Genomic DNA, 27,077 nt, shown 5'->3' on the forward strand with positions numbered 1-27,077 from the left:
TTGCATGGGCCTTGTACATGCTGACATCATTGCTGAAAGTTCATATGAGCAAGGTCCCGGGAGCCTGTGAGACTCTATTTCCTTCTTTTGTAAATAATCTTGTATCCTAATAATCTAGTGACCTAAGCTCTGGGAGCATTCTTCTTACTGTAAAATAGAAATCAGCATGTCTACCATGAATGTGGGATGAGATTTAAATCAAGTAAACTAACAGGTCAGGTTGAACCATATGAAATGACTAGCTTTGAAAGTGAAACTAGTAGATTATTAGACATTTAATATGATTCTCTGTGCTGTTAGGCAACTGGTGTATTTGAGGAGTCTCCAACTGGGCTATGTATTCACTCGATGACCCTCAAAATTAAGTAAGCATAGGAAATAGGGCAGGCCAGTACTCTGTGAAAAAATATCTAACTTAGAGCTCTGTCGGTGTCCTGGTTAGCTTTCACTGTCAACTTGACACAGCCCGGAGTCTTCTGAGAGAAGAACCTCAGCCGAAGAATTGCCTAGATCAGATTGGCTGTGGGCATGTCTGTGGGAGATTGTCTTGATTGTTCATTAATGTAGGAGGAGGACCCAGCCCACCGTGGGAGGTGCCACCCCTAGGCAGGTGGGCCTGGGCAGTATAATGAAGGTAGCTGAGTGTAAGCCAGCCTGTGAGCCAGCTAGCGAGTAGCCTTCTTCATACGTCCTGCTGCGCTTCTTCGGCTGTGAAGTGAGTTCCTCCGTCAGAGGTAATGCTGTGTGAAGAGCAAACAGGCCTTCAAATTCCTGCCTTGCCTTGCCTTAGTGACGGACTGTGACCTGGAGTTGTGAGCTAAAATAAACCTTTCCTCCTCCTACTGTGTTTTGTCAGCGTATTTTATCAGCAACAGAAACGAAACTAGAACAGTGAGGGAGGTTAGAAATACGCTTTTTGTTTTGAGACAGATGGCCTGGAGCTTGCTATGTAGACCAGGCTGGCCTCAGACTCATATGATCTGCCCGTTTCTGCCTCAAGTGTGTACTACCCATACCCAGTGGAAATATGCATCTTAACTGCTCTGTCATGGCTGGTCCCTCAGGTGAGTTTGATGAGGCCACGCCCAGTGCTCAGGTGGCCCAGGTTGGGCACAAAGAACCATCAGCATCCAGGGAAGGGGCAGTGGACAGAAAAGTAAATGATAATTTTGCCTCTTAATGTGTCCCTTATCAGGACTTTTTTGACCCAATGCATAGATGGATAAATGAAAGAAAGAGAGAGACAGAGAGAGAGAGAGAGAGAGAGAGAGAGAGAGAGAGAGAGACTTGTGAATTTCATCTGATTGAATTAAAAGCCTAGCCCCTAATGTTTGGAACCTCTCCTTTTTGATTCCCCTATCTGCATATCTGGACCATTCTGAGGCAGGTGTTGGTTCAGGATGTATTATGCCCTCAGTAGCTGCTTCTGACATTCTAATATTGAGATACAGTCACAACTGTTTGTGTCTTTGATTCTTGAGGTAGTTTGAATGAGAAATGTCCCCCATAGGCTCAGGTGTTTGAATACTTGGTCCCCAGATGGTGGCATCCTTCAGGGAGGTTTAGGGGTGTGGTCTTGCTTGAGAAGTATGCCACTGGGGGACTGGCTTTGAGAGTCTAGAGCTTCTGTCCTACTCCACCCAGTTCATTCTCTCTGCATCCTGGGTATGGCTTGAGATGTGATCTCTCAGCTTCCTGTTCCAGCCATCTGCTATTATGGACTGACTCTCCCTTTGGAACCATAAACCAAAGTAAACTCTTCCTTAAGTTACCTTTGGCCGTGGTATTTTATCCCTGCAACAGGATGACTGATACAATTCTATAGCTTTCCTTCTCCTAGTATCTATAATTATACAAGCTGAGAGTGAGGTGCATTTGAAAACTATATAATGGGGGTGCTGCTCAAGTTGAGGCTAGGTAGAAGGAATTGGCCAGTGGAGAAATGTGAATACCAGATTTAGAAGCGTGCCGCAAGCTCTTTTGGTCTCACTTCTTCACATCTCAAATGACAAAGACATGACTAGGAAGAAGAGGGCTCCTCCTGAGGTCATGCAGTTGGTGTTGGGGCAGAGGTGAGACTTGAACTCAAGACTTTTGAGGGTTAAAGCTTTGCTTCTTTGAGAGCATGGAACCGATTTTATTTCAGCCTTGTGGCCTGACTTCACAAATTCTGGCCAGCAGGTCCTAAGTTTTCTGTGTGTACCCAAGCTAACATTTCTTAACTGCTCTTCTTGGCTGCAAATCATGCGGTGTATACAGAGCTGCTGGGTAATGTGACCCTAGTCATGCTTCTATTCACTCAACGGACGCAGACAGCTACACTGAGAAGATAGCGTAATTCCGACCCTCCTGACTGCTACAGCTTTCCTAATTCATATAATTTTACAAGCGGAGCCGTAAATGCATTTGGAGAATGTATACATGCATTTGGACAATGTATAATGGCAAGGTGCTCTAGTGGAGGCTATGTAGAAGTTTTCTGTTCCTGACTATGATGGTGTATTCGTTATTTATTTTTATTACTATAATGAGATACTTAAGACTGACTAACTTTATAGGGAATGGATATTTATTTAATTCATAGTTCATGGTTCAACATCCAAGATTTAGTGGTAGGGATGATTTGGTTTGCTTCCTGGTGAGGGTCTAACACCAGATAATGTCACAAATATGTAGGAAGATGAGAGTGCATTGTTAGAGGGACCAGAGAGAGACTAGGGTCCCACAATCCCTTCTCTGGGTATACTCCAATGTCCTAGAGACCTCAAAGCTCCACCTCATACAAGTACACACTACTTCCCAATATTGCCACTCCACAGACTGACCTTCCAATCTACGAGTCCTTAGGTACTGTGCTCAAGCCATATCCCACCCAGAGCAGATGAGAGCCTGCTATGATGTTGTGATTCCTGGCTCAAAAAAACACTTGCAATCCATGCTGTTGTTGAATCTATGCTACTTCCAGGCATCTCACTAGTCTCTACAGCTTACCCACAGAGCTAGAAGGAAGCACAGTGAGGCCAGACAGTTTATCACCACACTTGCTGAGGGGATATGGGCAAAAGCCTTGAAGCTCACGACGAGAAGGAATCCTCATACTTCCTGTGTGGCTTGCTTAGCATCCCCACTGAACATGCAGGAAGCCAGCTCAAGGCTGCCTATGTTGCCTGATTGTGGCCCCATCCCTCCTCTCCAAAACAGAGACAATATGATTTTCTCCTTCGGAGAGGCTGTTGTGGGAATGAACCGGAATGTCAGGTGCAAGTGTCCAGCACCCCGGCTCTGTCTTGCCATGCCTGAGGAATATAAACTTTTTTCCCAGGGGGAAGACTTGAGCTATATGTCAACGTACCAGGAGCTATTATCCCTCCTGCTTAGCCATGATCCCTCATCAAGCTGAATTGTGGGAAATTCTAGAAAACATGATAATATACTTTGAAACAATTTTATTTGGGCCATGTTAAGAATTCATTATGCACTTGGGCAGGGCGGATCATGAGACAAAGCTGCTGCTAGGTGAGAGATGGCCAGAGAAAGCACAGGGGTGGGGAAGGGATGGACACGTTGAGAGTTCCTCTTTGAACTCAACTGTAGAGGACTATTGAGGCAGGGCAGGGAGCAGGGAGCAGAAGGCAGAGTTTGCAGAGCGTATAGTGGTGGCTCGTGTGACTAGAGTCCGGCTCTGATTCATTTGTGTGGCTCATCAGCCGCACTCACAATGCCTGCCTCAGTGCCCTTCCTTGGCAGTGACAGCGTTGACTGACTGTTATCTACTTTACCCTTTGAAGAGGGCGATGCCTCCAGACACTGTGTGACTCTGCTGCTATGCCAACTTAAGATGCCTGTCACCCTGCCAGCAGAAGGCCATGTTACCCTTCATGCCTGGTACTCTCTAGGTATTATCTCTAATTTCCTCCCCATTCCTGAAAGACAGATAGTCTTAATTTGTATTTTATAGCTCTGAGCCATTAAATTATTAAATAACATGCCAAGGACATGTGGTTTGCAAAGCGAAAGAAGGAAGTCTTTAGCCAACTCTGCTGTGAGCGTAGAATGGCTTGCTTCCTTCCCATTCACCTTTTATAGCTGTCACTTTTCCCAGAGGAGGAGACAGTTGCAGAGAAGCAAAGATAATTTGCCTGAGATCTTGCAGCTACTCTGGGAGCTAAGTGGTAGATAACTTTAGTAGAGTGTTCATTCTATTGTGGTATGCATGGGCCAAGGGCCTGAATAGACTGACTTTATGTTGTGTAATAAATGCCTGGTCGGGTCTATCTGGCTTCAGAGCTTCCACCTGCCCAATTCTGCTTTCAGGGGGAACCAAATCAGAAATGTTCACTGAAGGCAAAGAAGAGCTGGCTGAGAAGTTTCTAGTCAGGATTTATGAGGTGAAGATGCTGCAAGCCGCCACTCCTGAGTGCGAGCTCTGTCTGTTCTGTGATGGATGGAGTCTGTTCAGTGAAGACTAGGAATGTTTGACCTTCTGTCATGGGCATTCAAGAGAAGGGTACCCGTCAGGTTTGAGATCAATGAAGAGATAAAGGCCCAACAGTGCAGGGCTGCCTGAGGTCAGATGAATGAGGACAGAGTGCATTTCTGAGATCTTTCTTTGCAAGGAAGTTGATGGAAGATGTGTCAGGCTGAGCTCCCTGCATTCCAGCCCAGATGGCTAGGTATCTGAAAACCTACGAATGTTCCACACCTAGAGGTGAGGGCCCAAAGAAGAGTCATCACAGCCCCTGGTCCATCCTGGAGACGAGGCACTATCTGCCTTCTAAATACCGTAGACATTCCTGGGAAAGGAAAGACTCCACAGGCAGCATCCTAAGCCATGGTGCCACAGGCCTGTCCTGCCATCCCGGCTGCTTTCTCCTTAAACAACAGAAACTGTAGGGACTGCTGTGAGGGGCAGCAGAGACCAATGGCGGCGGGTCTATCAGCAGTACAGTTCATTTTGTACATGTGCTCCCCAGAGTGTTACCATATGGTTGAGGGGGAGTTAGAGTCATAAAGTTAGGGGCCATTAGTGGAACAAGGTGGGTAAAGCTAATGACTGTGCAAAGTAGCATTGCTGATAAGGGCCCAAGTAAGAAGCAAGGTTTTTTTCTTTTCCAGCTTTCAACTGTGTGTTGCCTTTTTCCTTTAAGTTATCTTATCGGAGATGGCCTGGTCTGTCCTCAGTCTGCTTCCTTTACCTCTTGTTTGAGTATTCCATGTAGCCAGGGTTAGATAGTTATAATCTGGCATAAAAATTGCAGTAGTCGTGTTGTGAGCGCTTTTGCATTCCAACTCACAAGCTAAGTGATTATTGCCTCCGATCCTCAGATCAACCTTGCATAGTTTGAATGTGTAGAAAATGAGTTCTGTAGAGCACACATGATTTTCCCGGAGCCACATAACCAGCGAGCAATAGAGAAGAGATTCAAAGTCAAGTTTGTCTTATGTCAGACCTCTTCCACTTACCCACAGCATGCTACATGCCCCTTATATTGAATGAGAAACATCTCTAATTTGTATGCGGATGTTAGAATTCTACCTCTGTGGCAACAGAGAACACCTCTGCTTTCTTTTCTCCCGTGCAAATTTGAGAATTAAGAAAAAATTGCTAGGCCACGTGTGGTGGTGCATGCCTTTAATCCCAGCAAGATCTCTGTGAGTTCAAGGCCAGCCTGGTCTACCTAGAGTTCCAGGCCAGCTGGAGCTACAGAGAGACCATGTCTCAAAAAAAAACAAAAAAACAAAAAAACCAAAACCCAAACAAATAAAAGTGCTAGAAGACTTTTTTTGTTTTCTAAGTTTTCTTTTTGAAAGGTGCAACATTTCCAACTTCTTCCAGCCAGTGAGCACCCCTGCTGGTCCTTGGTTCCTGGTCCCATCATCCGCCAACTAGTTTGAAGCATAGATTGTTTTAAGGGATGTAAAGCATAAAGAAGTAGGTCCAGGTCTGAAATCCAGCTATTCTGGAGACTGATGCAGGAGGGGCATGTGTTACAAAGTTTCAGGCCAGCCTGGAAGACCCTAACTCCTGCATAAAAAGCAAAAAGATGGCTGGGGATGTAGCTTAGTGGCAGAGCAATTGCATAGAATACACAAGACCCAAGGTTCAATCCCCAGAGCCGAAAAAAAAAAAAAAAAAAAAAAAAAAAAAAAAGAAGTGGGTCCTGGGCTCTGTTTCAGTTCTGCATTTCCGAGCTGTTTTTCATGTCTTGAGTTGAATTCTCAGTATGTGTAACTGCTACTTTCTTCTCACAGTTGTTCGAAGACTGTAGCACCTGAAATTAAAGATGTGATTTTAAGATAAAGGTGGATAAAGCAGATGGATGTCGGAAGTAGCGTTGCTGATAACTGCCCAACAAATAAAAAGCTATCCACAATAAAGGGGAAAACAGAACCATCGAGTGTCCATGATGGGAGAATGGCTCAGTTAACAATGGCTCAGTTTACAATGGAAATCAACTTAATAAAACACTATGCAAACATTTCAGTTTTTCTTAGAAAAAAAAATTGCCTGTGCTAAAAAAAGAGAAAGTTCTAAAACTTTAATGCTCTCAGCTTCCCAAGAACTGAGACTGGTGTAAAATGCCCCAACACAGTAGCAATAACTTTTTGATAGGCTTGTGGCTTTTGTGTTGCATACACACACACACACACACACACACACACACACACACAGAGGCTTTGTGTTTCAATGTGTTATTCCATTTTCCACATGTTCTCTAATGATCATGTGTCATTTTGAAAATCAATAAAAAATATGCTTCCCATAATGGGACACCAAGAACTCCCCCTGCTGCCCCTAGAAAGGACTTATTGGCATGAAGAACAATGAATGGTTTTTCAAAATACTTTATTTACTTACTTAGTATTTAGAGGGTGTCAAAGAGCCATTTCAGCAGCTCTCCAGTGCTCAGTCATCTCTTTTAGTCACTATCTTTTTTTAGTGTTGTTTATTTATTTGCTTGTTTTTGAGACAGGGTCTCACTATATAACCCTGGCTGACCTGGAACTTGCTATGTAGTAATGGACACTCACCCTCTCCCTGTGTGGACAATGTAGAGGACACACAAGGCATTCTGGGAGAAGATAGTGTGACACAGCTCAATGGCCTTGGGAAGAGCTCACATTGAAATCTGTGTGATCCTGAAAATACCCAACCAGTTCTCAAGATATGAAAGTGGAAAAGGCACCCAGAAAATACATGTGTGTGAGCACACAGGAGGCCTGCAAGCTCCTATAAGTGGAGCTGTGAATATGCTCTTCAAAATAAGCCCGAAGTTGCAGGCCAAAGTCCTTGCAGGGTCTCCTTGTAGCCCCAGCTGACCTGGAGGTTGTTATATAGGCCAGACTAGCCTCAGTCTCACAGAGATCTCCCTGCCTCTGCCTTTGGAGTGCTGGGATTAAAGGTATGTGCAACTATGCCCAGTTTAGTCACCATCTTGATTTGAGTGGATTCAAAGAGAAGGTAAAACCAATACACTAAAGCCAGTCTTTAGGAACTGCAAATAGGATGTGCCAATGTAATCTTACAAAAACAAAATAAAATAATAATAAAAAACCCCAACCAACCAACCAACCAACCAAACAAACCAAAACCCATCACCCTAAACAAACAAATAATAGCAAAATACACAACGACCTCTTTAGCATGCTATAAGCAAACAGCGCAATGAAAAAGTCACTTCAAAGATGATATTCTGGCCTTGCCACCTGCTGCTGAGGGTTAGCTGTCCTGGGCATGCCAGGGTATGGCAAGTGGCCAGAGGAATTAATGTGGCCTAAAATACTATTGGGTGATCCAGGGACAAATGAATCTCATGTGCTTGGTAGTATTATAACTGATTTCCTCTCAGACAGCTGCTAGTACCCCGCTTCTGGGAGGGCAGTAGAAGAAAGATGAGGCAGCAGAATGTTCTAGAATGGCTTCCACTTATATCTTAAGAAGTGGTGGTAGAGAGCTAAGCCCTCTGTGAACAAGTGGTTCTGAGAATGGCAGACCCTGTGCTATTCTTAGGCTGTTCTTGGCATGACAGAATTAGACACTTACATTAAGACTCAGTGAAAAAGAAAGTACAGGTATTATGGTGTGCAACTCCTTTGCTCTCATGCAGAAGAAGGCACCAAGATCTTGTTAATCTCATTCAGGTAGCAAGGTAGGCTTAGAAACAAGGGCACTTCATCTTTGGGCAACAAGCAGTGGTACCTGATTCCAAAATTCCTCCCCTTAGTAACAGTATCAAAAACACCATCCGTCTATCTGTTCAGGGTCTGCTATATGCAGCCCCTGAAGAAACTTAGACATATGATTCCATCTCTTAGAGGCTGAATGGTATTCCTCTAAATCCCTGTGCTGAAGTTCTAACCTCCAGGTTCAGTATATGGCCCAGATTCAGTGTCACTGGTGTCTTGTAAGAGGGAGTGACTGGAGACAGCCACCTGCAAACCCAGGAGAGCAGCTTCCAGGGAAACCAACTCTTAATATATCCTTCCTCATGATTTCCAGACTCCAGGAGTGTGAGACAACATATTTCTGTCATTTAAGTTACCCAGCCTGTGGTAAACGGTTATACCTTATATATGGCAGCCTTAGAAATGAACACATTGTTCTTTCTGTAGCCCTGCCAGTAGACAGCAATGGTTTCCAATGACAAAGAGGAAACACAGGTTTAGAGTGGTAGAATAACTTTCCCAAGGGCCTGGTTAATAGGAAGACTTGATTAGAATCCAGTTCTCTTTGACTCTACAATTCAGGCCTTGATTTTTGCTCTTAGAAGCTAGACCACTTCTGTAAGTGTGCATGGCAAACTGCAAATACTTGTTGAGTGCAGTGACAAAACACCAACTATTTTGCTGTAGTAAATAGCAATCCCTTTATGGGAAGCTGCAGGTAGAACCTGATCCTTTACACAGACTGTCCTGGAGTGCTTTGACCTCTCATCCCAGGGATTTGCCTTTCAACTAGAGAAAAGGTTTTTTTTTGTTGTTGTTTGTTTATTTTCAATCAATAGTTGCAGGGCTCTGTGGAGCAGCCAGCTGAAACCAGGTCAGCAAATAAACATGTTTATTCCCATGTACCACAAGGATGGGGTGACCATGGGCAAAGTACAAGTCTCTGCGGGCCTTTGAATTGGAGCTTTACCCCGTTTTGGATGACCTTGCTAACTTTTGCTCTCAGGTTCTTTGTGGCATTTCAGGGATTGTCCCTATTTGTGTACAGATAATTCCGTCCCATTCAATGTTACCAATTCTTACCTACTTTCAAACTTCCTATCATCTGTCGTCTATCTCCTTAATGGTGACATCTGTTAGATGCTGGCCCAGCCAATACTTTCTCTGGGGAGCCTTCTCAGCCTAGACCAGCTTCCCTGTTACAGGCTTGGTTAGTCCCACGAGAGATACTTCACTTCCAGGCCCGCACAACTGCCCGGTACCTTGTAGGCTCTCAGTAAATACTGGTGCATAAACATTGGTGTGTCCTTTTACTGCACTGCTGTGTGCTTTTGCATCATAGCATGCACCATAACTTAAAATCACATGATTCGTTAATATCTGTCTGCCTGTCCCTGACCAAGTAACTAGACTCACCCCGTATTTTATTTTGCCTGTCATTCCGTTCTCAGCACTTGACAGTGGTATTTGAAAACCACAAGTTGAGTAAAATTAAAGTGAAGCGGATGGAGAGACCAGAGAGGTTTGGATTCATCTAGAGTGAATGATACCCAAGTGAATTTGGAGGCCTTTGGAGAGCATCCTCCAACCATTCACTGCTTGGTTCATTCAGCATGCATTCACAAGATTGTTGAATTGTCCTGGCCTTCTTGTGATCTCAGTCTAGGGGAATGGCAGGCATTAAGAATGCAGTAGTGGTAATTTAGCGTGATCAGTGCTCCAATCAAGGCAGAAGCCAGTTCCACACTGGGGCACAGTGGGCTGTGATGGAACCAGGTTCAGAGGTCAGTGAGGGTGGAGGGGAGGCAATGTAGGGGCACAAATGCTGGACCCCAGAGTAGTAGATGCTCTTCAGGAGAAAGCCGGGTGGGGGTGGAGAGGTGTTAGCAATTGCTTAGAATGTGAAAGGACACATTCTATGTGTCCTTTGGCCCTATGGCCTGCAGGGAAGGGACTAGCAGCTGGGAGGCAAGCTGGGAAGGTGGGCTGGGACTCCGAGGGCTTCCAGGCTCTCTGGAGGCCTCCCTGAAAGGAGGGGCAGAGCAGGTTGTCATTCCTATCAAGCCAAACTTTTGTTCCAGCTTGGACCCAGCTCCTTTGATCCCCAGTGAGGCTATTGTTTCTCCACCAGTGATCTCCCTGCTTTGCCGGGGAAAATGTGGGCTTTGTTCTGAGATTTTTATCCCAGTCTTGCCCTGGTGGGGACAGGCTGGGAGGGTCTCTGTGGAGGAGCCAGTCCAAGGCAGCCAAGGGACAAGGGCAGCTCCTGTCTCCTTCCCTCCGCCTTGCGTGGGTTGCACAAAGCCCTCAGAATCCTTTTGCTCAGTACAGACCAGGCTGTATTGGGGGTGGGAAAGGAATTATGGGTAGACACATTCCAGTTCTTTATTTTGGAAAATTTGCCTTTGTCAATGATGTTTCCAGCCTGATCATAATACAAAGCAAACACAAGGTGCAGTGAAAATCTGGGCTCAAGTCTTAGCTCACCCACTGATTCTGTTGCATTGGTAAATATATTTTGCCTTTTAGAGCCTTGTCCCAGGAGACAAAAGCTCATAAGAGGTGACCTTTCTGCAAAATCCTGGAAGTGGTAATATTTACCACATAGGATGTCTTTAGATTGATTGCTTCATTTATCCATCCATTCGTATAATTGTCACCTATTAAGCATCTTCTCTGTGTCAGGCCCCATGACAGGTGTTAAAGAAACATTAGAGATTTGGTTGTGACCACCCCCTGCCTCCCACCACAGTTTGCCAGGGACATAGAACTTTCAGACTAGTGTCAGTGGGAGGAGGCAGCCTCAAGCAAGGGAGGAGCAGAGCAGAGCTGACTCTCAGTGTCCCCAAACCCAGGTAGGTGGGTGGAGCTGCTCTGAACATTCTCCATGTTGTTTACCTGTATCTGGCACCTTCTGTGTGCCAGGGACATTGAAAGAGGGCATCAGGGTTAATCCTTGCCCTGTCTCATGGGGGGATACTTTTATCCTTACTTTGTAAGTGAGAAAGCTAAGTTTCAGAAAAGCCAAATAATTTGCATGAGGCCACACAGCCAGTAAATGGTGAAGTGGGCTCTATATCCAATCCCGTATGGCTTTAAATCCACATTCTTGCCCCTGTGTGATGCTGCCAGATCATTTTTTGGATAATATTTCCCTCTGATTTTTCTACATATACTAGGAATCCCTTTTATCTAGTACGCTTTACCAGGCCTGCCTGCAAACGCCATTTTACCAGGTCTGCATAGTGCCCGCCCTGTGAGGTGAAGTTTTAGGACTGAGGGTGATGGAAGCTCAGCACAGCAGGTGGATCCCGTAATGCCACACAGTGAAGATGTCAGGTGCCGACGATGCACTGCTTCCCATTGTCGGGAGACCCAGGTGGACTCCTCAGATACCCACCGATCGTCCCACCAGCTTGTTTTCCTAACCAGCGCAAGCATCTTCTCTTTGTTTCTACTGCTTCCCATTGTCGTGAGACCCAGGTGGACTCCTCAGATACCCACCGACCGTCCCACCAGCTTGTTTTCCTAACCAGCGCAAGCATCTTCTCTTTGTTTCTGACTTATAAAGCCAGCAGCCCCAGTCCCCCTCCTGAGGCCCTTCCTTCTGAAAAGGATGGTTGGCCACGCCGATTTTTCACTGGGGCTCCCACCAAGAATGTTGCGTATAATATGAAACACGTGTGCTTATTTGCCTGCGCTTCTCCACCCTGTGTCCTTCCCTGCACAGCTCGGAGCGCCTTCTGCAGGAACCCTGAGACGCAGCAGAGCCCTGCACCCCTGGAGAGCCCCCTCCCCCAACATGGCCTCCAGCCAGCAGAGCAGAGCCCTTGAAATCCTCTGCTTGCTTTCTTTTAAATATTTGCCCAGCTGTGTTTCCATTCTTATAAGAAATGAAGGAGTCCACCGGAAACTCAGGTGGGTTTGAAGGGAACCCTGAAACACAGGTAGTAATGCATCATATGTATCAGTGTAATAAATTAAAAAAAATAAATGGGGTCTGGAGAGATGGCTCAGAGGTTAAAGAACACTGGTTGCTCTTCCAGAGGACCTGGGATTGATTCCCAGCACACACATGGTAGCGACCAACTGTCTGTAACTCCAATTCTCCGGGAATCCATACATAAAAAGCTACAGGCAATCAATGGCTGCTGAGAGAGGGAGAATCAGTTTGATGAGGCCCCTGATAGGTTATCCAATCCCAAGTGGTCAGCCCTAAACACAGGTTCATAAGAGTAACACTAAATGGACTAAGTTTGTGTGTGTGTGTGTGTATAATGTATGTGTGTGTAGCTGTGTGCAACAATACTAATTGTAGAAGAGGTCATGAATTTGAATGGAAGTGTGGACATGGGAGGGGCAGGAGGAGAGGGAGAGGTCGAAATGATGTAAATGCTGTTCTGATGTATGACGTTCTCAAAAAAATTAAATTAAAAAAAAAACAGAGTGAAAGTTGAACTACTCTGTCTATAGGATTGCCTGGTCCTTGAACTCAAGGGTGTGCGAGGACTGCCTGGTGGGCTTGTGTAAGGCCCAGATTGCTGGCCCCACTCTCTGGGTATCTGATTCCTATGGGTCAGGTATGAAAAAAGCTTGGTACATGATCCATAGTAGTGTCCAATAAATGCTGTGGAATGAATGTGTTGATGATGGTGTTTGTTGCGCACCTGTCAGGAGCTGAGTGCATGGTGAGGCCGCGAAGGGAGGACAGGTACATGGTAAGCCATTCCTACGCCTGCCATGGCTAGCACTATACACTGTGCTAGACTAGTGGGTAGAACTCTGAAAATGGAGAGAAGCCTGGCTCTGTGTACGTTATTGTGAGAGGGAAAGAAAGGCATAGACTTTCTTTTCAGTTAGGATTTGATATGTAATGGGGGGGGGGCAGAGTGCAAAAGAACTCACAGTGGTGAACCTAACCTGAGTGGAGTTGGAGGTAATGGTCAAGGAGGTGACAATAAAACAGAGGCCTGAAGGGAAAAGACCAGGAAGGAAGGCCACCGCATGGTGCATTTGAGGAACTGAAATTGTCATGGCAGAGTGCACCGTCCAGGTGGCCTTGACTGGGGCATCAGAGTGAGGCCAGATTTGAACAGGTTGGGGTGGGGCAGAGGGAAAGCCTTCTGAGAGTGATGACACAGGGGAAGTGGGAGACCAGATGGCTCTTGCTGAGTGAGGTGAGAAAGTAACAGCCTAGGAGAAAGGCGAAAGGACTGACTCTCGTGGTGCAGTCTCATCTGAAGAGGGGGACATCTCGAGGCCGTGAGATCACTGTAGACGTGTGCCCTTGAGAGGGGCTTCTTGGACATATTAAGGATGGGAGGCGAAAGGAAGAAAGTTGTAGGTGAAGGACAGACCAGAGATGTTGCTGAACAAGCGGCATGGGGCTCTGTGGCCAGGTCAGGCTTGGTTGAGCTGTGCGTACAGAGACATCTGAGCTCACCAGGCTGCTGGCCCATACCCTCCCCAAGTGCCTGCAAGCCCCAACACAGCCCCAGAACTCAGCTGGTCAGGATCACTTTCCCACTTTCCAGAAAAGGAAACCAGCCCAGCCAGTCATGGGAATTACAGGAGGCTGGTCATAGTGCTGTGTGGTGTGGTTATTTGTCCTCCGTAAGTGGTGACCTTTCTCCTGCTTTAAAAGCTCTCTGCTAGCTTCCGACCCCCACCCCAGGGATTAACAGCACACTTTGCTCCCTGGCAGGCATTGTACTTTTCTCTCACCTGTTTTCATTCTTTTTTTTTTCTTTACCCTTTCCAGTGACTTAAAAACACCACCAGCACAGGAGCCGTGCTTGCTTTCTTATTCAGTCACTTACCTGTGACTGTCTACTTTGGGGCGTACTTTTCTCTCACCTGTTTTCATTCTTTTTTTTTCTTTACCCTTTCCAGTGACTTAAAAACACCACCAGCACAGGGGCCGTGCTTGCTTTCTTATTCAGTCACTTACCTGTGACTGTCTACTTTGGGGGTAGGGGAGGACTGTAAGGACCATGCTGGATATGTTTGCACACAATATCTTCTCTAGTCCCTGCCACTAACCTCCAGAGCTGGGGACACTGGGATCATTGAGATGAAGTCCCTGGCCTCAGTTCACATTGGAAGGTAGTAGAACTGGGATCTAATCCCAGATCTCTGATTTCAAATTGGCAGAATAAACAATCCAGTTGTTAGGAAAAGCTCAGAAACCAGATCCTCTACATGAGGGTCAATGTTCTGTGGAAAACCATTTCCGGAACACGATCTACTCTTTTATGGATTCCTACCTATTCACATGCTAGCTCCTTCTTGAACTTAGCCAGCTCCTCTGTGCACAGCCTGCTCATCTTCAAAGATCTTGACTGTGCTGCCCAGAACCCTTGCCTGTGCTAGCTAGCCCTCTTTCAATCTCCCATTCATTTGTGCCCAACCTCAATGCAGAATTTAACCTCCTCCTCCCCCTCCCCCTCCCCCTCCTTCCTCTGAGCTCTAAAATCTTGTTCAGCTGATGGTCAGCCTGGGCACTCCGGAAAGGAGGTGTGGCTTTAAAAAAATAATTAAAAATAATTTATGTGTATGCATACTGATATATGTAAGTGTACCCATGCATGCAATGCCCTTGGAGGCCAGAAGAGGGTCTAAGATCCCCTGGAACTGGAGTTACAGATGGTTGTTAGCTGCCATGTGGGTGCTGGGAACAGAACCCAAGTCCTCTGCAAGAGCAGCCAGTGCTGTTAACCACGATGCCATCTCTCCAGCCCTTAACACTTTCTTAGTGGATGGATTCTCAGGCATTTTGCAAAGTCGCTCTGAACTTGTAGAAACCATTCTTTAATAAATCTCTGACTCCTCAGAACTAGGCGCAGGATGACACATACAAGGATCCTGGACCTATGGTTGTTGAATATATAAATGAACAAAATGAATGAATCTTATCCTTGGATTCATTTCACTGCACATGGCCTGTAGTCCCACCTCCATATTAGCCCTGAGGATGATGATAAAGTGAAGTGACACACCAGGGGTTTCTTAACCATCCAGAGAGAAACCAGCCATTATAAAACACATGATAGCATACCACTGTGGCCTGTCCTATGAGGCTGCCATTACAAACAGCCCAGGTCTTTTGTCCAGAGTTTACAATGTGCTCTGTAAATGAGACATGGAATTGTGGCAAGTTTCTAGCTCTTGGGCAAGTTTCAAGTTTCAATCTAAAAAAGAAAAGAAAAGAAAATAATTCAATCTTTTACCAATTTAAATGGTGTGTGTGTGTGTGTGTGTGTGTGTGTGTGTGTGCGCGCGCGCATGTGTGTGTCTCCTTAGCATCAAGGCAAGGCACCAAGATCACATTCTGGCCAATGAGAAGAAAGAAGATGGTCTGGGAGGGGTGCAAAAGAAGATGATGAGCAGGTTATTACCCTCCACCTGTTCTTCCTCCTCCTCCTCCTGCTCTTCCTGCTTGTTTTTCTCCTTTTCATCTTCTTTTAAAATTAGAATGAGACACAATTTATGAATGAGATACCATGACAGATCTTGGACTGTAAAGTAAATTTGGGGGTAGGCATGTGCCGAGGAAAATCAGAAAGATAGGGGGAATTTGACTTTCCAGAGACCAGTGAGCCCCAGATTTCAGATTGCTCACTTATATGAGGTAAAAAAAATTCCAATCTTAGGCCGGGTGTGGTGGCACACACCTTTAGTCCCAGCACTTGGGAGGCAGAGGCAGGCAGATTTTTGTGAGTTCAAGGCCAGCCTGGTCTACATAGTGAGTTCAGGTCAGTTGGGGCTACAGGGAAACCCTGTCTCAAAAAGACAAAAAAAAAAAATTTATATTTGTTAATTTCTTGTTTTTAATTTTAATTTTTTTTTTTGGTTTTTTTTTTGAGACAGGGTCTCCCTTTTTTTTTTTTTTTTTTCTTTTTTTTGTAGACCAGGCTGGGCTTGAACTCAGAGATCCGCCTGCCTCTGCCTCCTGAGTACTGGGATTACAGGTGTGCACCACCACTCTGGCTTGTTTTGTATTTTATTTTGGTTTTTTGTCTTTTTTTCCCCAACATTTATTTTTATTGAATTTTGTGCACTTCATACAACACATCTTAATCATATTTAGACCCCTTCCTTTTCTATACCCACCCCCTCATAGCCTGCCCACAGGATTTCATGCATTCAGTCATATATGTTAAGGCCTACAAAGTGAAGTTTGTGTGCCCAGATGTTCCTTGGTATGAGTTCATCCACTGGAGCCCGATCAACTTATCTAGCATTTTTTTTTTGTCTCTTTGAGACAGGGTCTCCTTGTAATCACAGCTGGCCTGGAACTCACTATGTAGACCAAGCTAACCTAGATCTTATGGAGATCTGCCTGCCTCTGCCTCCTGAGTGCTGGGGTTAAAGGTGCGCACCTTATTTCTTTTTTTTTTTTTAATTTTTTTATTATTTCTTTTAGAAAATTATGTGTATGCACATGTGGCTGTGTGTGGGTATGTGCACATAAGCAAGCATAGGTGTCTTTGGAGGCCAGAAGAGGGTGTCAGATTCCCTGGAGCTAAGTGGTTGTGCGCCACCCGATTTGGGTGCTAGGAACTAAATTCAGGACCTCTGCAAGAGTAGTATATATACACGCTTTTAACTGCTGAGTCACATTTCCAGTCCTAATATTTCTCTTTTTAAAAATAAAAACCTATTTTTTGTGTGTGTGAATGAGTGTATTGCCTGCATGTATGAAAGGGAACCCATGTCATGCAATGCCTGTGGAAATTAGAGGAGGGAGTCAAATTCCCCTGGAACGGAGTTACAGATGGTTGTTAGTCACCATGTGGGTGCTGGGGATCAAACTTGGGTCCTCTGAAAGAGTGGCCAGTGCACTTAACCATGGAGTCATCTCTCCAGCCCCAGCCCTAATATTTCTTGTTTATTTATTTATTTTTAGACAGGATCTTACTACATAGCCCCGGCTGGCCTGGAACTCTTGATCGTCCTTCCTTTGCCTTCCAAGTGCTGGCATTAGAGGTTTGTACCCTCACTCCTGGCTTTAGGTCACTATTAATGATTTCTGTTTATTTATCAGAGATACAGTAAGGGAATGATGGGACTCCAAGCAAGGTGGGTTGGGGTAGTTTTAGAGATGCTTTTAGCTGCCAGAGGTGCCACCTGGCTAAGAAAGAGTCCTGTCGGGCACTCAGCAGCAACAGTCTGCTCTCAGTCACATCCAGCAGGAAGTGGGTGGCCTGGGAGACCAGACAGGTGCTGGAAGTGGGCAAGGGCAGAAGGGCTAGTCTCTCAGTTCCAAGGGCCTTAGACTAATCTCAGTTTATTGTGCTTTGGCCTTTAATGGACTGTGAAGGACCCACCCTGAGGCCATCTCCACTCTTTTTTATCTGAATATGAATTGCCCTACAAGATGGTAATCCCCTTTCAGCCTCTGTCCCACCTTCCATGTAATACTATCAGCAGATCTGGCAAGTATTTTTTTTATTTTTATTTTTTAATTTTTACTCTTAAGAGCTGCCTGAACGAACACTTTCCTCCTTTTGCCAGTGGGTGCTACTGAGTGGGGGTGTGGAGTTGGAACTAAGGGAGCCAGTTTTACACCATCAAAAAACAAAGCGCTGACGTAGTTCAGCCGTGAAGAGTACTTTACTGCCCATTCAGAGGACCTGTGTTTGGTTCCCAGCTTCCATATGCAGTTTAGAACTCCACAGTTCATACTCCAGTTCCAGGAGATCTGACTCCCTCTTCTGACCTCATGGACTCTTGCAGGCATGAGGTGGGCATGTACACTCAGGCACATACACAGATCCACATAAAATAAAATAAAAATAAATCTAATAAAGAAAAAATCAGGGGCTAGAGAGACGGCTCAGTAGTTAAGAGGCCTTGCTCTTCCAAAGGACCCTGGTTCTGTTCCCAGCACCCACGTGGTGGTTCACAACTGTCTGTAACACCAGTTCCAGGGGATCTGATACCATCTTCTGGCCTCTGTGGGTACTGCACATGTGTGATATACATATACACGCAGACAAAACACTTATACACATAAAAATAAATCTTTTTAAAAATATTTATTTTTTATGTGTATAATCTGTGTGTACATAAGTACACCCATGTCATGCAATGCCCAAGGAGGACAGAACAGTGCGCTGGATCCCCTGGAACTGGAGTTATGGACAGTTGTTAGTGGCCGTGTGGGTGCTGGGATTCAAACCCAGGTCCTCTGCAAGAACAGCCAGTGTTCTTAACTGCTGAGCCATCTCTCCAGCCCCATAAAAATAAATCTTAAAAAAAATATCATGCAAGCTGCCTGTGGCTCTGACATCTTTTAGGCGTTGTAGTACCCATGCTGGGCCCTCCTGACTGTACTACTTGCTGTGTGATATAATGTCACTGATTATTCCTTTTCCTTTCTTGCAGCCACAAGCATCTGAACTAAAATAGAATCGAATCTCCTGTTAGAGATGGAAAGTATTCCGCCCAAGCTCACACTATAGGTATAATTGTAGTAACTTAGACTCCTATTTTCCCATCTTGTCTAACAATGAAAAAAAAAATTTTTCCCCTGTACAATGCATAGATTTACCCTGAGAATAAGTAAGAGTCAGCATGTAACTGGGATAAATGGTGATTTTCCCCAATGTGTCAGATTGTGTGGGATACTGAAGCAAATTATTTTTCATTAGGAAGTTTATAAACAATAGGAATTCATCCCTCACAGCTGTGGAGCCTGGGAAGTCTAAGACGAAGGTACTGGCAGATTTGGGGTCTGGATGAAGGCTTGTTCCTCACAGATTGTATCTTCTTGCTGAGGGGACATGTATTAGAGGGAACAAACAAGCTGTCTCTCCCATTCATGAGAGTCCTGCCCTCATGACCCAATCAATTCCCACCTACCAACAGCACTGTTCTCAGAACAACCAGCCTGTATGATTTTTGGTGGTATAAAAATTACATATTCTAGGGGGACAGAAATATTCCTATTTCCAGTGGGGAGTCAGAGATGGAGGAGATTCAAGTCCAATTCTACTACTATAAGCATAAGTAAATTTATACTTACTATAACAATTTTTGAGCACTTTTTGATGAGGACACAGGAGTGCTGAGTGAACCATATGAGAAATAGAACAATACATGTTTTATCACTCAGGAAGTTGTACAGCTAGAGGGGTCCAACTTGGGTATTACAGGGCCTCAAAGATGCCAGGACCACAAGTCAGTATCTATGCAAATCTGAAATTGAGTGTGAGTGATTAACTGAGGCCTGCAGCAGAGCTGTTATCAGCAGTCTTTACTGTTTACAAATCTTTTCTCCTCTATAGTCCAAGCGAAAACCTCTTGTAAGTCTGTGAGGTTTGCCAAGAGTACCGCTATCCCTAGTCTACAGATAGAGAAGCAGATTTCAGAGAGGTGGATAAAGTGCTGAAGATCACAGAGCCAGGAAGTCATCAACTTCCCATGGCTCTAGAGTTTTCTACAATCATCCCCAACACGAATAACTGACCTTGTGATAGGTCGGGTAGATGTGGCCGTGCCTGTGTGAATACTGTGTCACGGGGGTAGAAATAAGTTAAGTGGCTTTCAGACTGCTGGCAGTGAAAATAAAGACACGGACTTTGGAATCCCCCCCCGCAGCCCTGCTCACATCCTTCCCATTCCTACATCCACTGCAGGTGATCCCAGTCCACCTCACTGCCCACGTAATCCCCAAGGCAATCATATTCCCTTTGTCTCCCCTAGAAATGGGCCTCTCTTATCCATGCTGAACTCCATGGCCTGGGATAGTGTCTGGTTCAATAAATACCTGCTAGATTAATGAATGAACCTATGAATTCCAACCAAAGGTTTATTGATGGTCAACTACCCAGTAGGCTTTTGGGAGCAGGTGAGAAAGACCACCATCACCGTAGTAACAAAAATCCTCTTTCTGGTCTCACTGTCACTATTGTTCTATGTTCCTGTAGGGCCCAGGGTGACATCCTAGGTGGGATTCTTACCTGAGTCATTCCAGGAAGCCCTGTCTTCAGCCCTAGTAAGGTTTAGAATAAATGTTTCTGCCCATGTGACCTAATCATAGTCTACTGATTTACTCTATTTATTTATGCATCCATTCATTCACTGATTCATTCACTCATGCAACAAACAATCCTCATATTGGGCCATGGGAACAAATACAGACAGCTCCTGCCTACATTCTTAGTAGGGTCACAGGTAATAGTGCAGCTGTGAGGACAGTGAGCTAAATGGCAATCTAAGAGTAAGTATCTGGTGCCTTGAGAGGAGAGAAGGTGAGATAGCCTTCTAATATTTATATACAAGGCTGTCATTGGCTCCATGTGCCAAGTGTTCTGTCATAGTATTTACATTTGTTAACCAACTTGCTTCTCACACCAACCTTGTGAAGAAGGTGCTGTTACTTCATGCTACGGCTGTGAAAACAGAGGCTAAGAATTGAGAGGGGACTTTCCCAAGGTCAGAGGGTCGTTGATGCTAGAGTTGAAGTTTGATTAGAGTACCTGAGCTCCTCAAACTTCCTCTGCATGCCTGCTGGGAAACCAGCTCCTCTGTTAGCAGGGTGACACTTCAGCTGCCTTTTGAAACATGAGGGACCTGGCAAACTGGCTGCTGCCAGCAGAGTGATGGTAGGAAGCACAGAGAGGGGTGTATGGTTTGGGGCTGGGAGGAGTCATTTCAAATAACAAGAAACAGCCTAGGCGTAGGCACGGAAGCTCACGGCTGTGTAAGGGCAAAGCGAAGGAAGGCAGGTACTTCTCATCCAGCTTAATGAGGAGGTCACACAGCATCTTCCTCTCGTTCCTCAGTTACTGTTTTTGTAGCTGGGACAAAATATATCACTTTTCTGTCTCTGGGATAAAATAGTCTGACCAAAAACAACTTGGGGAGAAAAGCATTCGTTTGGCTCACACGTCTAGGTCCTAATCTATCACTAGGGAAGCCAGGGCGAGCCCTCAAGCAGAAACGAAGCAGAAACCATGGAAGAATGCTACGTACCGGCTCACTCTCAGGCTCAGGATTGGTTAACTTTCTCAGTCAGTCCAGGACCACCTGCCTAGAGATGGTACTGCCCACAGTAAGCTGGGCTATCCTGTATCAATTAGTAATTAAGACAATGCCTCACAGGCCCACCTGACCTAGGGCCCCTCTTCCCACATTGTGTCAAGTTGGCAATAAAGACTAACCAGCACAAGTGGCAAGTTCAGTTTTAGCTCACTGTTTCATAAGGATTTGTATCCATTACAGTGGGGAAGGCAAAGTGGAGTTCATGGCAGCAGAACCATGTGTGGAGGTGTCTCATACAGCACAAAGGAAGCAAAGTGCTCAGACTGGAGCCAGAGGTGGGTATACCCTCCAGAGGCCCACTTCTAGTGACCTACGCCTGCCATCCCAGCCCTAGCTCCTAAAGGCTCCATGACCTTCTGAGCAGTACCACAAGCTGAAGATCAAGTTTTTAAAACATGAGCCTGTGGGGGAAATCTTAGATTCAAGACACAATATCTCATAACTCATCATCCAGGGCCATGAACCAAGTAAATTTATTATTTGAAAACTAAGTTGTCTGTTGCATTTTGTTATAACAGCTAAAAACAGTCCAAGACACTAGTCTCAGAGAGAGGGATGAGAGCTGGGACTGTTCAATGGTTACATGGCAGAACAGCCTGGGTTGGCTGCTGCTAGGGAGGGGCTTTCTCCTTCATTCCCCCTCCTTCCTATCCTTCTTCTTGATTTCCATGTATATTCACTGAACACCCACCATGGGTCTAGCTTGGAGTGATGGCAGATGCATGGTTTCTGATGAAAAAATATCTGCAGTGGAGAAGCGGAAGTGGGGCACCTTGATGAATATCCTAGTTAATCATCACAGATCGCAGACCAGTTTCAAAGTGCTCTCAGGTTGATGTACATTTCTAGGAACTCTTGGGTAGCCTGGTGTGGGAAAACAAACACAATTATTAGAGAACCCTGTTTCTGAGAAGCCATAGCTGAGTCAGTGAGAAGAAATCATGAGGTGATGTTAATATGAAGCATATAAGGCACCACAGAGTCCCAAGAAAGGAGAAAGTAGCACAAGAACCACAGACTTGATTTGACATCTGAGCCTAGCCTTTACCCCAGCCAGGGCTGCTCACATTCATGTGGCATGTACAGACTCTTTGAGGACACACATTTTTTTTAACATGTTTTTTTAAAAAATTATTTGTTTAATAACCACATAATTAGAAGAAGCATTTCATTACAACAGCATTGACGTATTCAATAACAATTTCCAGAGCAAAGATGCATCTCTTTCAAAATTGGCTGTAAATTTTTAGGTTTACAGTTGAATTAATACAGTTGTACAATATTGTACTCCATATAAATCCTTTAAGACATAAAACTGAAAGAGATTTTCACCTTTAAAAAAGATCTCCATTTAATTTTAAAACATAATGTTTCATACAGAAAAACTCATTTTTAATGCAACTAACATTTAGATGTTTGCACATGTGTTTCTAATCTCTATGTATCTGATTATCACTAGTCACAGTCGGTTACTTTCTGAGATCCTTGGCACCTGAGCATGGATATAAAGTGATCAGGTAGATTTCAATGGTAATGTTTTTCACATCTATTAATTAACATGAAGCAATTTTTTATGCTTCTTCCTCAAATATAGCTCATTTTTTAATTTATTGATTTTTTTGTGTGTATTTCATACAGAACGTCCCAAACCAATCTTATTCATCTATATACCCACATCCCAAGTGATACCCTCCCATGACTGCCACCCCCCACCCCTGACTGGAGCCCATGTACTCTGTCATCCCTGTTACCGTCCACTGTGTTGTCAGTTCCTCCAGCTGTTCTCCAGTGCTTGGAGGACATACATTTTTATACATTATCTCTGAATCCTTCATGACTCTGTGTGATCTATACAAGAAGCCTCATTTCTCTATAGAAGAAAGCAAGGCCCAGAGAAGTGAAGTAACTTACTTAAGGTCACATACAGCTGGTACAACTTGGGGCAAACCCAACTTTTAGGGCCCATGTTCTTTCCAAGAGAGTTTACTGCCTCTAAAAATAACACGAGGCATGAGGGAGTGATAAATTCCATGCACCTATGCACCATCTACTCTTAGCTTCTTCATTGGACCAAGGCCTGGAAAGTCTTTTGTTGCATTCTGTCCCACTGGCTCAGGCTTACTGGTGATCTTTGGGCTTTGGATTAATCCTGAAGGAAGATTTAGTGACATGGGTTGCCTGCTTAATCCTCTGAACTGCTTGTTGTCCTGACTCTATCTTAGTCTCAATGACTGCAGTGGAGCCCTGAGCCACATTTTGGGGTCTTTGAAATGTGAATGGCGGCAGTCACTCTGAAGCCTCCTCTGCAGATGTATTGATGTTTAGGGCTTAGGTAGGACACGGGACAAAGCTACTGGTCCCAGGCAGTGAGGTGTGCAAACGTAGGTGATGAGTTTGAAGGCCTTGCAAGAAAAGGGAAGGAAGACCTTGACTGACAGCTTGTGCGGTGCTGAGGGCTTATTACTCCTGGTTTGCACATAGTGGTTCGTAGATGTCAGGCAAGGTCACAAGGTTAGTCATTAGTTCAACAGAACTCTAATTTACATCTTAGACTCCAGGGCAGTCAGTATGTTAGTGGGGGAGAGGGACACCCAAGGCCATAGAATCCCTAGAGGGGTGCTGGAGTTGGGAGGTCTGAGCTTGACTCGTGGTTATGTTTGCTGGCTGTGTTCAGATCAGATGAGGCAGCAGGGAGAGAGGGGCTCCTTTCCTCACACAGGGCTCTGAAAGCAGCTCTCTCAGAGTCCCGCAGCTCTCACTCCTTCCAGAGGCGCCAGGCCGTTGCTGGCACTGGAGGGCAGAGGCCATCCCTCAGAGAAAGGCCTCTTTCTCTCAGGAAACTGAGCTTTCAGAGCTGTGGCCTCCCTGGCCCCAGCCATCTAACAGGACTGTACCAATAAATCAATGCGTTCACAGCCAGGGAGCACTTCTGTACAGCTCCATTTAGAAGAGTTATAAGCTCCCTCAATACATTTTATTGAACGCATTATTGTTTTGGCAAAAATTGAGGATAGCAAATGCTTTATCATTTAAAGAAATAGTGACAGCTCTTTTCTTTTCTTTTCTTTTTCAAACTCTTCACCCTTCTTGAAGAGCAGGTCCTTTCCCATATTCACACGCTTTGGCAAAAGACAGGTCCTAGGGCTGCTTCCCCTTTGCTAGTTTGTGCTTTGGAGGGAGTGGGAACCCTAAATTGTAGGATACTGGAGGCCACAGGAAGGCTGTCAGCAGAGAAGGAGGAGACTGCCTCTCCAAGTGGGGATGACATCAGTCTCTTGAGCATGGCTGTCCTTGTCAAGGGCCCTGGCACATGCGCTGAATCTCCAGACCTCTCTAGGTCTTGAGTTACAGAGTCTCATTCCTGACTCTAATCCTGGGTCTGGCACTTGCTGGCTGTGTGACATTCCTCAGGAATTTAAGCTTGACCTTCCTTGAAGTTGGTCCAGTTTGCTGAGAAGTATGCCACTGTGCTGGGTGAAGTAGTCATCGAATCAAAAAAACATGGCATTTGGGGCTGGAGAGGTGGCTTTGCCATTAAGAGCGCTTGCTGCTCTTGTAGAGGACCTGGGCCCAAGGTTCAGTTCCCAGCACCCACATGACAGCTTACGAATGGCTGTAACTCCAGTTCCAGGGGATCTGATGACCTTGTCTGGCCTCCACAGGCATCAAGTATGTATATGGGACACATACATACATACATGCAGGCAAATACTCATACACATAAAATAAAAATAATATATTTTTAAAAGAAACCATGGCATTTGCTAATAAAGTACCTGTTTTATCAGAACAGCAGTGGTAGTGGTGGTACTGGGGATTCTGTTGGGAGGTGGTAGTGATGGTGTGGTGGTCACGATAGTGGTTGTGGTGATGGTGGTGGTTGTTGTGCGTAGTGTAGTGGTAGTGTTAGGTGTAGTAGTAGTGCTGATGGTGGTGGTGGTGATGGCGTGGTGGTAGTATTAGTGGTAGTGGTTGTGGTGAGGTGCTGGCACTGGTGGCGGTTGGGTGGTGGTGGTGGTGGTACTAATATATACCTCAGCAATGATAACACGGTATTTATTTATTTATATTTTATTTCTTATTTTTATTTTATGTGTATGCGTGTATTGCCTGCATGTAGGTAAGTGTACCTCTGTCATGCAATGGCTGAGGAGGTCAGAAGAGGCTGTCAGATCCCCTGGAACTGGAGTTACAGACAGTTGTTAGCTGCCATGTGGGTGCTGGGATTTGAACCCGGGTCTTCTGCAAGAACAGTCAGTGTTCTTAACCCCTGAGCCATCTCTCCAGCCCCAATAACACAATATTTATATTACAGTACATACAACTGTGGTGTAAACGAGAGAACCAAATCCTCATGGATATTAAGGCTTTGTCTTTTGTCATTTCTATTGACTTTCTCTTTTGGCACCTTTGGCATGTTTAAAGGCAATTCAGAGATAAACGTGGTAGGCAACTGTTTCTCCTCAAAAATGGAGAAAACATCCTCTCCCTGAGAGCAGTGGTACAGTAATTATATAAGAGAGCATACTGAGAGTTGCTCAGGGTTTGGTGATGAGCGATTAGCTACATCAAAGGCACCACCTGTAAAAGAAAAGGTTGCTGACTTGGCCTTCATTACAGTTAAGACCTACCTTGTGAAAGATGCTATTAAGATGACCAAAAGACCAGTTACAGAGCAGGAGAAAATATTTGCAAAACACATGTCTAATAAAGGATTATATCTAAAGTATACAAAGAACTTGTGAACCCAATGATAAGAAAACAATTTAATCTAAACAGATACCTTATCAAATAAGATATACAAAAGAAAAATAATTATGTGGAAAGAGGATAAACATAACTTGTCACCAGAGAGTTACTAGTTAGAAAAACAATGAACTATCACCCTACAACTATTAGAATGGCCCAGTCCAAAACACTGACATTAGCTGCCGATGAGAATGTGGAGCAAGAGCTTTCGCCTATAGCTTCTGGATAAAAACTGTGCTTCTAATATACAGCCATGAAGAAAAGTATGGCAGTTTTTACAAAACTGCTATGAAGGGGCTAGAGAAATGGCTCAGAGTACTGGTTGCTCTTGAAGAGAACCTGGGTTCCCAGCACTCACATGACAGCTCACAACCATCTGTAACTCTAGTTCCAAGGTATCCAACACCAAGCATGCATGAGATGTATATGTATATATATGCAGGCAAAGCACACACACACACACACACACACACAAAACTTTAAAAACTATTATAAATATACTCTCACCACGTGGTTGAACAACTGTATTAGGTATTCCTCAACTGGCTTAAGAACTAATGTCTAAATAAAACTGCACAATAGTGATTTTAGCAGCTTTATTTTCACGGTTGCTATAAACCAAGGGAAAACCCGTACAAAATGCCCTCCAATAAGCGAATGAATAGACAAATTGTGACACAGATGCACAATGGTGTATTATTTCATGATTAAAAGAAGAAGGAGCTATCAGGTTATGGAAGGATAAGGGCTAAATCAAAATGTAAGCTGCTAAATTAAGGAAAGGAGCCTAAAATGACCACACACTGTATGATTCCACCTACGTGTCATTCTGGAAAAAGGAAAGCTGTAGTTACACAGATGAGTAGCTGCCAAGGGTTCTAGAGAGAACAGAATAGGTGAAGCACAGGGGATTTTTGGAGGACTAAAATTATTGTGCATGGTTGTGGTGTGTACACGGTAGTGTGTATTTATCAAAACAAATAGGACTTTATAGTACTGAGCTAGCTTAAGGTATCAAATTGAAAAATTCATTTAAAGACCAAGGAATTCCAGAATAGAATATATAATGTGATAAAACTAATCTTATTAAAATGTTTGTAAAAATCACAGTG

The 27,077-nt window shown here is 44.6% G+C and overlaps 1 long non-coding RNA gene across 1 annotated transcript; it reads left to right on the forward strand.

The window, feature by feature from the left end:
* The first annotated feature begins 944 nt into the window (after window positions 1–944).
* On the forward strand, window positions 945–21,664 carry LOC115070350. The gene is made up of 3 exons (XR_003849515.1): window positions 945–1,064; window positions 18,556–18,632; window positions 21,397–21,664. It is a non-coding gene; the product is annotated as an uncharacterized LOC115070350 (long non-coding RNA).
* The last annotated feature ends 5,413 nt before the right edge of the window (window positions 21,665–27,077 follow it).

The sequence above is a fragment of the Nannospalax galili genome, unplaced genomic scaffold, assembly GCF_000622305.1.
Source record: "Nannospalax galili isolate Female #2095 unplaced genomic scaffold, S.galili_v1.0 scaffold356, whole genome shotgun sequence".
Lineage (NCBI taxonomy): Eukaryota > Metazoa > Chordata > Mammalia > Rodentia > Spalacidae > Nannospalax > Nannospalax galili.